Source organism: Oxyura jamaicensis (genome assembly GCF_011077185.1).
Source record: "Oxyura jamaicensis isolate SHBP4307 breed ruddy duck chromosome Z unlocalized genomic scaffold, BPBGC_Ojam_1.0 oxyZ_random_OJ72400, whole genome shotgun sequence".
Lineage (NCBI taxonomy): Eukaryota > Metazoa > Chordata > Aves > Anseriformes > Anatidae > Oxyura > Oxyura jamaicensis.
This window is the reverse complement of record NW_023305602.1, coordinates 17,503-30,344: the sequence shown is the minus strand read 5'-3', so window position 1 is coordinate 30,344 and position 12,842 is coordinate 17,503. Positions and strand designations below refer to the sequence as shown.

General features: G+C 39.7%; 1 protein-coding gene across 1 annotated transcript in view; it reads left to right on the top strand.

The window, feature by feature from the left end:
- LOC118158714 (CUGBP Elav-like family member 4) overlaps positions 1-10,290 on the top strand; it is a 926,766-nt gene extending 916,476 nt beyond the window's left edge. Inside the window, exon 13 of the mRNA XM_035313400.1 lies at positions 9,365-10,290. The gene's annotated coding sequence lies outside the window, so the exon portion shown is untranslated. The remainder of the gene's footprint in view (positions 1-9,364) is intronic.
- Positions 10,291-12,842: the final 2,552 nt, after the last annotated feature.

Here is a 12,842-nt window from a genome sequence, read left to right as displayed (position 1 = left end):
ATTATTTTCTTAGCAATCATAGAGTTTGACTGATCACCTGCATTTTCTACTTTGAAGAAAAGTGTGATCCAGCTCTGAATTAGAAAATTGTTTATATAATACCTCAGCTAAAGCAGTGAAATGAGTCACATACGTAAGTCACATACATCAGTTAAATACATAAGTGTTTTCAGAATCAAATTCTGAGATACTAAAATTTGCCAAGATCTGTGAATTCTTCAGATGGAAACTGATCCAACTATATGGAGGGATTCCTGTTCTATCTTTCTCAAACTTAGATTTATCATCTCCTTAGTGAAAGTAGCCTTTTTCAGAAACATCTTATAGAATGTGACTTCAGGAAGGTTTTTTTTTATAACAAAAATTAATAAATTTTAATAATTAATAGATCTGTGTAAGCTTATTGAGTCATCCTGGGCTTTAAACATTTTGAAATATTTGGGGCACCAATTTCCACCTTACTGCTCCTCGCTGGAGGTGCATTAGTTTTAGTGCAATTAAAACAAAGCAGGAAATATTTTTAGCTAATTGCACTGTGCACCTTGAAGGTAATTTGAAGCTGCAGACAAAAAATATATATATTAGAAGCAGTAATTGAGTGTTGCAAGCTGGGAGTATGTGTTCCTGGCTGCATTCTGATTTGGCGGGATTCAGAGACTAGGAGACATGCTGAACAGGCTTGGCAGAAGATGGGTAAAGTCTCACCTGGTCCCAGGGAAGTGGACCAGTGAGTGCTGAGGCTGCATGGGATGTGCTGCAGGGTACAAGTTCTGCCTTGCAGGGCTGGGGCTGCCTCTGAATGAACGTGGGTGTTTGCTGCCCTCAGGCAGTCTTGCATGACCGTGGGGCACTGTGTGCCCCTGCCACCCAACGTCGGGGACCCCTGCCAGGGGCTTCAGCTGGGAGGAGAGCTGGGGTCTCCTAATTTCCTGGCCACAAGGCCACACAAGCACTTCCCCAGTGACTGTGTCCTGCTCCCAGTGAGGATTTACAGACAAAATTCCTCATCCCCAGGCTGGCTGGCAGCTGTGGGTTATCATGTCTCATGGCCAGCACTCGAGCCCCAGGTAGGGTGTATCAGGCAACCTGCCTAGAGGTCACATGCAGGATAACCCTGTCTGCTGAGATCCAGGGGCTGGGCTTATTTAGGGCTCTTGAGATCATCCCAAGAGGTGCTGTTGTCTGGTGGGAAGAAAGGAAAGGGGGGAGTGCAGAAAGGTAGCTTCCACACAGGTTAATTTTCTCTCCCACCTAATGTTCACCGGCAGCAAAAGGAGGAGTGATTGCCCTGTATGAGGCAGGACACGTCTTCCTCGGGGCACGGGCCCTGCTGAGATGGCCAGCAGAAGTGGAAGAGGCTACAGGCTTTGCCAGAAGAGTAGCCACATGACATACATTTGACTTTTACCACGGCTACTACCCTGCTTCCTAAAATGGCCTGAGTTTATTGCACTGACCTTTGTCTGCAAAGCCCTTGGTTGGTAAAACACAACTGAGAGAGGAACAGGATCTATGGCTACATAGCCATAGTTTTGCATGAGCAAATAAATTCCAGGCATTGATGAGGAGGGCTGTGACCATTCAGTCCTTACCCATTGCTCCCCACCACTGTGTCCCTGCTCCATCCCACCCCAGACCCACTCTCCGTCCCTCTCCACACCTAAACATCTCCTTCAGGGTGTCCCCCTGAGATCCCCATCATGCTGTGCCCACCTCTCCTGCCACCAGTCGGGGACAGGGCAAGAAAAAGCAACACCGTGTGGGGAACCAGTGACATTTTCTGACCGACCGGGCTGTCTTCCCGAGGAGCAGCGACTCCGTTGCGGTGCTTTTTCATCCACTGCTTGAGACTAATGGTTCTAGAAAAATAGATAAATCAGAGGTGACACAGCTATTGCGGCTTGACAAACCATCAAACTGGTTGGGGGAGGAGGGGGTGACCAAAAAGTGACATTTTGACCAAACTGGATGCTTCCACAGCAAATTTTCATTCTAGTAGATTAAAAAAGAAATGCCAACAGCACAAAAACAAACAAACAAACAAACCAAATGTCTTGACTAAAAATGTTGGCATTCGAAACACTAAATTTCTGTTAAAAATGGACTGGTTTTCTGATTGATTAAAAAAATACAAAAATTAATCTCTTCCACTAGCCGCCTCCCCATTTTTTTTTAATTTTATTTTTAACTAAAATATTCACAGGAAAGAAAGCCAAAATAATGACAATTTTCCCCTGGAAAATAATTGTCATTTTTCAACCAGCTCTTAATGTAATATAGTTTTGGGTAGACCTGCATGGTGCCAGGAGCTGGACTTGATGATCCTTATGGGTCCCTTCCAACTCGGGATATTCTATGATTCTATGATTCTATGATAGTTAAATTAGAACAATCCTAGTAACAACACTGCACAGCAAGTAAGTCATACAATTATTTGAAATAAGGGCATTACAATTTAAAAGCTAATTTTTATCATCACCTTTAATTTATAAATGGGAAAAATGAGGCAGGGACATCAAGCATCTTTAAAAAAAAAAAAAGAAAGAAAACAGAAAGCATTAGCATTTGAAATGCTGGACTCCCATCTCCCTGTTAGATCACATTAGTTTCTCTGTCTGTATATGTGTAATTGTGTCTGTTGATATGTATGTATATATAGTACCTCTGTATGTATACATATGTATATGCATGTGTGCATGTATCATGTATATAGAGATTCATATATGCTATCTGTCTCCTTTTTAACCTTCAGATGTTAGAACTGAAGCATCTGACAAAAACATTCATTTTTTTCTTTCTTTTTTTTTTCCTCCTAAAAATAGCACCCCAAGAGCCCAGGCAAATTCATTGATTTCTAGGATAAATGATCAGGCTTCATTTAATCCCAGCATGGATGCAAAGTTCTTCACTGAACTGCCCTCCCTGCTCTAAGACATTTGGGCTCCTGATCTTGGACTCCCCACGACAGCCTTATTACAGTGGTTGTTGCAGGGATAGAGCAAGTTTTGGAGAGCCATGCCTCCTTCCTCCACCTCCGCTGGGCAGTTCGGGCAGGGGCTGGAGAAGGGGATATCTGTGCAGGTTGGTATCTGGGCATAGTGAGGAGGAGGGCTGGGACATAGGGGAGGCAGAGCCATCCAGCACTGGGAGAAAGTTGGTGCAGAGGCATTAAACACAGAGATAAATTGCTATAGAAACAAGAAGAAAGGTGAGGGAGAAAAACAGAAGTTGGAATTTAAATAGCATTGATCAGCCTCAGAGGCAATAGCTGTAAAGATCTATCACCTGTAGGAAAAATATCTCCACCACCTTGCTAGAATTACTCTCGGGCACAGGCTCCAACAGACAGAGGGACAGGATCCTGACTGCAGTTTTGGATGGGTGTGCAAACAGAGGCTAATGGATACTGCATAAAGGTGAAGAAACCTACATATGGGCTGGGCAATGTTCAGCCATGAACTTTGGTGTGAGCACAGGAGGTTGTTGCTTTGATGCTGGAAGAAGTGAGGCCTTTTAAGTTCCTTCAAGGAGAGGTTCCGTGCCTCCAAGCCAGCACGGAAAAAAGGGATGGAGAAGATCCATGGAGACTTGGCTAGAAAGGATTAGGGGGAGGGACACAGTGCAAATAATGAGAAATAGAAGGCAGTGTATATATGGAGCGGAAGGAGTAGAGCATCAACCTGACAGTGCAGCATGATAGAGACAGTGTTGGGCCAATTTTGTGCTCCTGTGAAGACACAGAGCAATGTTGCATGTGTTGTTGGTTGTACTTGGAAGCTGAGCAGATACATTCATACCCTGACAGGAGGCAAATGCCCTGAGAGGTGTGTACAGGGTGCTGCACAAACCTAGCATGCCCTAGACTATACAATGCATGTTGCAGAGCACAGGAGCTGCATAGTTTTAAAGATCATCTGCACATCCTTAGTTCTTAAAGTTTTTTTGGACTGTACAACAGGTTGTTGTACAGCTGGACACAAATCCTTCTCCACATAACAGCTTGACTTTGTCACATAAATAATTACTAGCAAGAGTAGAGATCCATCTCCCATTGACACTGGGGCAGTTTGCACCAGCAAAAAAAACACTCAAATGATCTAGCAGTCTTGGCAGTACAGCCTTGCCTATCTCCAGAGCCTCAGGTTTATGGCTATCAGGTCTCAGCAATGATGCAGCCCTGTGTGGAGAAAACAAAATAGGTAGGGATAGCTGAAAAATTAGAACCAGATGCAAGGGACATTGTTGATCTTTAGCAAGGCTGTGTGTTGTAGTTAAGTAGGGATGGAAGATATGAGCAGATTGCCATTAAATGTCTCAGTCTTATTCTGGGGTTACCACTCATGAAAGTAAGCAGCCACAAAGAAGCTTTTGATGCATTGTTCACTTGGCCTAACTGACTTACCAAGTTGTTCTAGATCTCCTTTGTAGTCTTTGGAGAGTAAGGGAAACACCTTTAAGGTCCATTGAGGCCTTAACTAAGCAGAGTCATTGTTCTTCTTCACCTCCATGGTCTTTGCAGTGCTTAGAGAAAATAGATTCCTAAGCTGAGTGCTTATGTCTTGGTGGGATGAGCCCAAGCTAAAGACTTCAGGAGGAAGGAAATCTTACTCCAGCTTAAACACAGGCAATGAGTGTCTCCCACAATACAGAGAGATCCCTACAGTTTGGTCAGAAGCTACTGTTCAAAGCTTTCCTGTGACAGTGGTGTTTGAAAGATAGAGCTACTGTGATGACAGTAAGGTTGGGAGGGTTGCAAGGACATGACTAAAGTCATGTTTGCTCTAACTGAAGCTTTGGATGAGATTCATTTCCCCTCATTTTATAGATTTACAGAGTAACTACCTCCATCAAAGCTAGTCACTGAAAGTCCTCATTATAATCAAGAGAGACATAGGCCCTGTTTGGCCATGATTCACAGACTGATCAGAAGGGGTCCTTTGGGATGAATTGGGGACTGTAAGCCCTGTTTCTCTCCACTAAACCCAGACTGGTGTGATTTGCTCAGATGGAGATGTTGCATCTTGAAGCCTAATTAGGGCTTTAAGCCATTATCTCCATTCGATGTTCAAAGAGAATGGTCTCTGGCTTCAGTTAGATGCTTCAAAGAAGAAGTTGGTTTAGAGGAATGTTGGCATTTACCAGGTGCATTTGGTTTGCCCAGTGGGGCAAGTTCCTGGTCAGTGTTACCTGCAGCAAAGAGATTTTGCCTAATCTGTCTTTATGCACAGACCCCAAGTGCTCAGGAAGTAACCTTCCTCTTTATCTCCAAGGTACCACTTCTGAACTAGGCTATATATACTTGTCTTCATAACCTTAACTCTTTTATTCACAAATTTACTTCAGTAATGCCCAAAGTTTATACCTCTTCCCAGCAAAGTGAATTGCTTTTCTTAAACAGATGAGTTTGGCTGGCGTCCAGTATAACACAGATGCCTAACGTGCCTCTCAATTTCAGGACACTGATGAAGCAGTCCTCATAAGATAGGTGCCTAGATCCTCTGCCTAGTCAACAGAGAAAGACAAGGTCTTTTTCTTGTCCTCATGCAGAGCCCAGATCTGTATGGTTCACACTGCTTGGGTACCCAAAGTCGCAAGTGTGCAAGTGATAACAGCTCTGCCCTGGGCCATCTTCAGAAAGACAGTTTTCTCCCTCTTGGCTTGAGAAATAAATGTAGAGCCAAAGCTTGTATCTCCCTAGGGGAACCAGTCTATTCCCTGCACCCAAACCCCAGGAAGTTCAGGCTGACACTTCCAGCTCATCCACCTGAAGGATTGTGGGGCCAGACCATCAAGAAGGAGTCAACAGCCCAAGGCAGCAGCCAGCTGTGGGCGAAGTATGGAGCTGAAGCCAATGCTCAGTTCAGGGCTTAGTTCAGCACCATCTCCTGTCAGCTGAGCATAACAGCTCTAGCCAGAAAGCATGTTTCAGCTCAGAAAAAATAGAAACAGACAAAAAAAAAAAAAAAAAAAAAGAAAAAAAAATCTCTAGCCAGCATGCATGATTTCAGGATGAGAACTGCCAACAATATTCTTGTGACACCCAAATGCAAGGTGAAATTTTATTTGTGTGCAATGACTTTAGAAATTGTCTGGGAGGAGAGAGATGAGCCCTGCCAAGGAGACAGAAAGGCAATACCTGAGGAACAGGGTGCAGGGCTGCAAAATGAGACAAAAGTATCATTGTGTGCAGTGATTTTTGATGTTTACTGAGGCAAAACTCCCTGGGCCAATAAAGGGACATTTTCTCTGGTAGGAAAGGAATAGGCTGTTTCTAGAGATTGTAGCAACCAGCCCCTGGCAGCTTTCTTTTTCTTTTTCTTTATCATCTTTTTCTTTTTCTTTTTCTTTTTCTTTTTCTTTTTTCTTTTTCTTTTTCTTTTTCTTTTTCTTTTTTCTTTTCATTTTCCTTTATTTTTATTTTATTTTTATTTTTATTTCTTTCCTCTTCCTTTTCCTTTTTCCTTTTTTCTTTTTTTTCTTTCATTTTCATTTTTTCTTTATGCTTTTCTTCCTCTCCTGTCCTCTCCTGTCCTCTCCTGTCCTGTCCTCTCCTCGTCCCTTCTCTTTTCCCTTCCCTTTCTCTTCTTTTCCCTTCTTTTCCCTTCTTTTCCCTTCTTTTCCCTTCTTTTCTCTTTTTTCTTTTCTTTTCTTTTCTTTTCTTTTCTTTTCTTTTCTTTCCTTTCCTTTCCTTTCCTTTCCTTTCCTCTCCTTTTATTTTCTTTCCTTTTTTCTTTCCTTTTCTTTTCTTTCATTTTTCCTTTTTTTTTTTTTTTTAATTCTTAGTAGCCAAAGCAGCTCATGGTCTTTTACTGCCCAATGACTTTAAACTTCCTGGGATGTAATTGCATTAGAGCAGTGTCTGCTCTGGAGTCCATCTGAGGAAATGGCAAGGCTCCCAGTGGAATTTGGCTAGCCATCCCTCGAAGCCCTGGAGGCTGGGGGTGGTGCAGGAGAGGCTGGTGCTTTACAAAAGCATTCTGGTTGGCAGCAAATGTATGTTTTCCACACTTTGCAAACCGATCTGTGTCTGCGCTCATTCATTCAGTACATGCTCTCCTCAACAGCCGCTGTACAGCGTTCCGTTACTGTTCACTGTTGACTGTGTGTCTACATTTAAGTGTGTGTATTGTGTGTGCGTGTCTGGCTAGGCCTCCTCCATCCTTCTTTTTTTTTTTTTTTCCTTTCTTTCTTTTCTTCTTCTTTTCTTTCATTTCTTTCCATTCAGTTAGTTTGCTTTGCTTTCCTTCGTTTCATTTTATATAGTTTAATGGCAAGTATTTCCATTAGAGCTTGTTGATTGATGCAGTGTTTGTAACTTTTTTTAATTATTATTTTTATATATATCTTCTTTCCCTACCTTTCCTTTTTTCCACCCTATATATAAATATATATATATATAAATCTTTTCTTCTTTTGTCATTATATCAAATTCCAACAAAACCAACCAAGAGCCAGTCAAATCCACCACAGTCTCGCACTGAGCTAGGAAAAAAAGTTCACATAATGACATGAAAGTGGAGAATACAGTCCCCCAGGCTGTAAGTTCAAATCAACTCGAAGTTGAAAGTGTGACATGATGGCGTCATGTAACAAGCTAAGATTTGGTTGCATGACATGCTGTCAAGTTTCGTGCAGGTGCTATGACTGAAGCATTTTTCTTGGATATTGTATCAGTTGATGATTGGCCAGTCATGATCACATGTGCCTTTTTTGACTTTGTGCTGCCACAATTTTTTGTGGTGCTCATTTTCATTTCGTTTTTGGTGCTTGCAGTGGTTTCTTTATTTGTCATTTGATTTCTTGTTAGCGTTTTATGCTTCTCTAGATGTCACACAGAAGGACAAAAAAAGATGAATTCCTAATTCTTTAGAAAAAAAATGAGAGTGTTATGACTGTATAGATAATTTAGAAAAAAAAAATGAGAGAGAATAAAAAGCATGGTTAATTTTTTTTCACTGAAAATCTTGTGATTTTTAAATTATTTTTTTTCCAGAGAATTGGGGACCTTTTTCAATTGACACCTTTTTTACCCCTTAGGATATTTCAAATCACTCTACAATTTTTTTTTAATTTTTTTAAAAAAGCAAAATGATAGTAATAGTAGTTTGAAAGCTATAGCAATCCAAACAAAACAAAACAAACAAACAAACAAAAAAACTCATTGTATGCCTTTTCAAGAATTCCTAATTCTAAGGTTCTGTATTACAGCAGCTCCAGCCAAAATTAATTGCTCGGGGGAGGGAGGGTTTGTTTTCAGTGGGGAAAAAAAACATCCAGATCAAAATGCAAAATGCATCTTTTTGTTTACAACTGAAAAAGGGTCATTGACAAGTGTTTTTTATTTTTTTATTCTATTATTATTTTTGGTGTTGAATTGTTTAGACTGCTGTGTATGGTTTGCTGTTTGTTGAACCAATAGTATGAAAACCTGCCAGCATGGATTGATATTCCGCATGACACTTTTCCACCAGAGTGGAACTTTTGCAGTTTCTAAGTTTCCTAATGTAATAAATCACTGAGTGTATAAGAACCTGCTTGCTAGAAAGAGATAAGAGCTAATCCTTAATGATTAAGCATCCTACTTAAATGTCAAGCCTAGTCGGAATGATTACATTTTTTTTAAATAACTTTTTTTATTTAAGAAATGTTAGCTTTAATTTTTTTTGAAAAAAAAAAAGGTTAATTCCAACAGTCTTTTTTTGTTTAACCTCCCATAAATTGCCTGTTCAAAGTCCTACTTTCTGACATTCACAAGGATGTAGATGTTATTGGCAGCTATGTCTCCACAGAAAGCTCCTACACTGTCATAGATGGCACCCCATTAAAATGTAGGCCCATTCTTTCTCAATGCCTTTCACACTACAAAAGCCCACCAAGCAAGATTGTTATCTGGCATTGTAAAGTGGCACTTAAAAATAATTAAAATGCAGTTATCTGTACATAAATAGTGATACGGATTTAAATAGATATGCCTTACTATTATTTTGATTTATGATTATTATTACTATTAGGAACAATTGTATTTTTCTCTATCATGATCGTGACTACCTTGCTCACTTTGGGTTTGATCAGGTTCTCACTGAAGTCAAGGGGAATCTTTCTGTTGACATGAGTGGGAGCAGAATCAGAGCCAATACGTCCAAAAGCAAACAACCAAAGCAGAAGCCCCATCCTGTCCTAATTGAAGGGAGAAGAAAACACCCATTAGTTTAAACAGGAGCAGTATTGGGCCCAAATGAACAGGCTTGTTTTTAATTTCTTTTTCATTTGTTAGGTCTCTCCCCTGTCCCAAATATCCCCCTCCTTCCCTATTTCCCCTTCCCCTTTTTGATTTAATTTGCAATGATCTTCTTCATTTTTTTAGGGCAGCAGCTGAATGGGCCACATTTAGGGAAAAAAAAAAAAAAAAAGTATATATATATTTAAAAAAATAAACAGGAACTGTTGGATTACACCTTTGACATATCAGCAAATATCAATCAAACTGAAGACTTCAGACTTACTCTCTCTTTGATTGTTTAGACTGTAACATTTCTTCAAGAAAAGTATCACTTCTGCTGACTTCGAAGGACATGCACTTGAAAACAAACAAACACATAAGTAAAATCAGAACAGGAACAAGATCAACCAGGATTTTGAAGAGACACTGATATCACCACAGGGGCTTTTCTTCAAACTGGAGATGCAAACCTGGATACTGACAAAGGAGTGCCTGTTTGCCACCAAGGATGCAGTTACCATGTGTGACCCATGGTAACAGTCACTGAGCATCTTTATCTGTCATTCCTTAGCTATATAGGGACCAAAGGACAAAACTTTTTACCGCAGACTTGTAGCTGTATGTAAAATATGGAAGTTCTTTCATTTTCTCTGAGCAGTTCCTAAAACAGTTTTTGAGAGCGATTATATGAAATATGTAAAAAAAAAAAAAAATGCTTAAATGCTTTTAAAATGGCAAGATAATAGTTCTTTGATACTTTTGGAGGTTCTTTGGTTATATATTAATTAGAGTCTATGAAGTTTTCATATGGTTTTCTGTATAATACGTAAGGATCGTGTTTTTAAAGGCAGGTAAGATGGATACCTATAAAAAGCAAAAAAAGTAAATAAATAAATACATAAAAAGGCATAGAGAGGAGAAAGGAGAGATGGTTGATATTAAAATGGAAAACAAAACAGATTTGTAAATGCTTCTAACTCTCCCCATTTAAAATCCTAACAGTTGTACAGAATTTAAAAAAAGAAAGTTAAAAACACCTATATAATAGAAAAAATTAGACAACGTAAAAAAAAATAATACATAGAAGTTAGCGTTAATGCTAAAAGCAAAGATGTTGTGGAACTGTAATTTTTGTAGAGTTTAGATTGAGCATAAATTCCTACTCTCTGCCAATTGCTGTTGGATGCTGTTATTTATTGAGGAGAAAAGGGAGAGAAATGGCTGTTTTGGTAGCTTTTTTAATGGCAAGCATTCCAGCTTCTAAAAAATAAAAAATAAACAAAAGAAAGCTCGATTCTGTAGACAATGCAAATGGGAACCAAAACAGCTGTCTTTTTATCAGATGTGAGTTCTAACTTGAACAACAAAATACAGCTAAATGCTTCATGTCTTCATGATCTGCTGTCCGCAAAATTCCCGTCATCCTATGCTTCAGTAGCTTCCATATTTGCTCTAGAAAAAAAAAAACATAAAAAATAAAAACAAACAAAATAAAAAAAATCTCTTTGAAGAATTTCTGAAACTGTTTACAAGGAATTTTGAAAAACAAGGGGACGTTTAAAAAAAGATGCTGGCTCTGTTTTTCTGTAAATAAATTTGCATATTTTGTAGGACTTTTAATTGTAATGATAGAGAAAAACAAGGAAAGCTATTTAATGAAAGCACGATATTTATCTTTGTTAAATTACTTTAGAGCAGTTAAAAAATAAGACATTGCTTTAAAAAATCTGACTCAAAAATCAATGAATTATTTAAGAATACATTTTAAAGTATATCATATTTATCATAACTTATCTTCACAGTCTTAAAACTTGATTTACATCATTCTCACACTTGTTTGCTTCGACTGTGCAGTGTGATAATTGTTTCTGATCCTTTATTCGGTTTTACTCTGTTTTAATGTTTGTTTTTCTTAGTATTTTTTATCTTGATCTCAAACTTCTTTCTTCCTTTCTTTCTTTTTTTTTCTTTCTTTTTATTTTTTTTAATTCCCTGTTGGGCCTGATCTTCCCATCCTTACTCTGGCAGAACTCCCGCTGGGATGTGTGAGTATTTTGCCCGAGTAAGGACAGCCAGACTGAGCCCACAGCCAGGAAGTACAGATGTGTAATGCAGCTGCAGTTCCATATAACTGCTCTTTCACTCTCAGTTCCCTAAAACTCCTTGTATTCTTCTGTAATTATTGAATGACGCTTTCCAGCTTAGCCCTAAATAAAGCACAGTTTAAAGAAAAAAAAATGCCATGTTCTTTACTTCTTGATGGCTTTCCTTAATGTGTTTACTTTGAGAACAAAATGAATCTATTTTGACTCTTTCATTTATATACATTGTTTGAATATCAGAACAAATCCCTTTGTTATATAAAACATATCTCATTGGATTGAATTGATGACACTGTTTCATTTAATGTCTGCATGATATTCCACTGTGGTTTACCTTAAACCTAGTAGGTTAGAAGATCAAATAATGGTCCATACAAATTTGAGTCATTGTAGCACCCATTTTAAACCTGTTGTTTGATTTCACGCTCATGGTTTTTTTCATGCTTATAAGTAGCAAGGCCAAACCTCGGGACATTGCTCCTTTTGCTGCTTTGGGACAACTTTGTGAAATTTAGCAGGCTCCAAAGATGAGGCTCATTTTCTTCCTGAGCATCCCTCACATTTTGTCTTTTGAATGATGGTGCATGTCCACCGCACCCTGCCCTCCGAAATGGCTGTACCAGATCAGCTGAGCTGAGGATGGGGTTGAAATTGGGAGCCTTTGCATTTTCTTCCTGATTCTTGCAGCCGTGTCTGCATTTGGACAAGTTGCACCAATTAAATCCATCTCTAAATGGGACTAATGGTGCTTGTCCATAATTTGAACTCCAAAAATGGAATGAGTTCTATTAGTAGAAACTCCTATTATTACCATTATGAGTTACTATTGTCTGTTTGGGGCTATAGAAATAAATGAAATGTAAATCAGGTGATGAATACAAGGAGGGAATATGGTCAGTTTTTTGTTTGTTTGTTTGTTTGTTTTAATCTGCGAGTAAGGGTAAATACAGAGGAGCACATACATCACTCCACTCTCTGCACAGAAGATGCTCAGAAAAAGCTGAAGATGTGGGAATAGGTTTCAAAAGTCTCTGACCTAGAAAAGGAGGACGAAGTCTCCAGTAAGAGGTTTCTGCCCCAAAGGCCATTCAGCCGTTCAGCATCCTGCCCTGAGCTGTGTGGACACAGAGCACGTCCTATGACATGGGCCAGTTTGAGAGTTAAAGGGCTGGTGAAGATCACCCAAGACCCTTCAAAGAGGGGAAAAAACACAATAAATAGGGAAGGCTCGTTTTCCCAGAGTGGCACACTAAGAATGGCACTGAAAGTTGTTGCCTGATTCCCTCCCCATTTCTCAGGCTGCCCTCCCAGCCCTCCCTTGTGACCCTCAAGCTCCCCAGATACGTTCTCTCCCCTGCCTTGGGGTACGTGCTGTATCTCTGCAGTGGATTTGGAGATGTGATGTGCGACCTACACCACACAGTGTACCCGTGTTGTGGTTTAACCCGGCCGGCAGCTAAACACCACACAGCTGTTCGCTCACCCTCCCCCCTCCCTCTCTGGGATGGGGGAGAGAAACG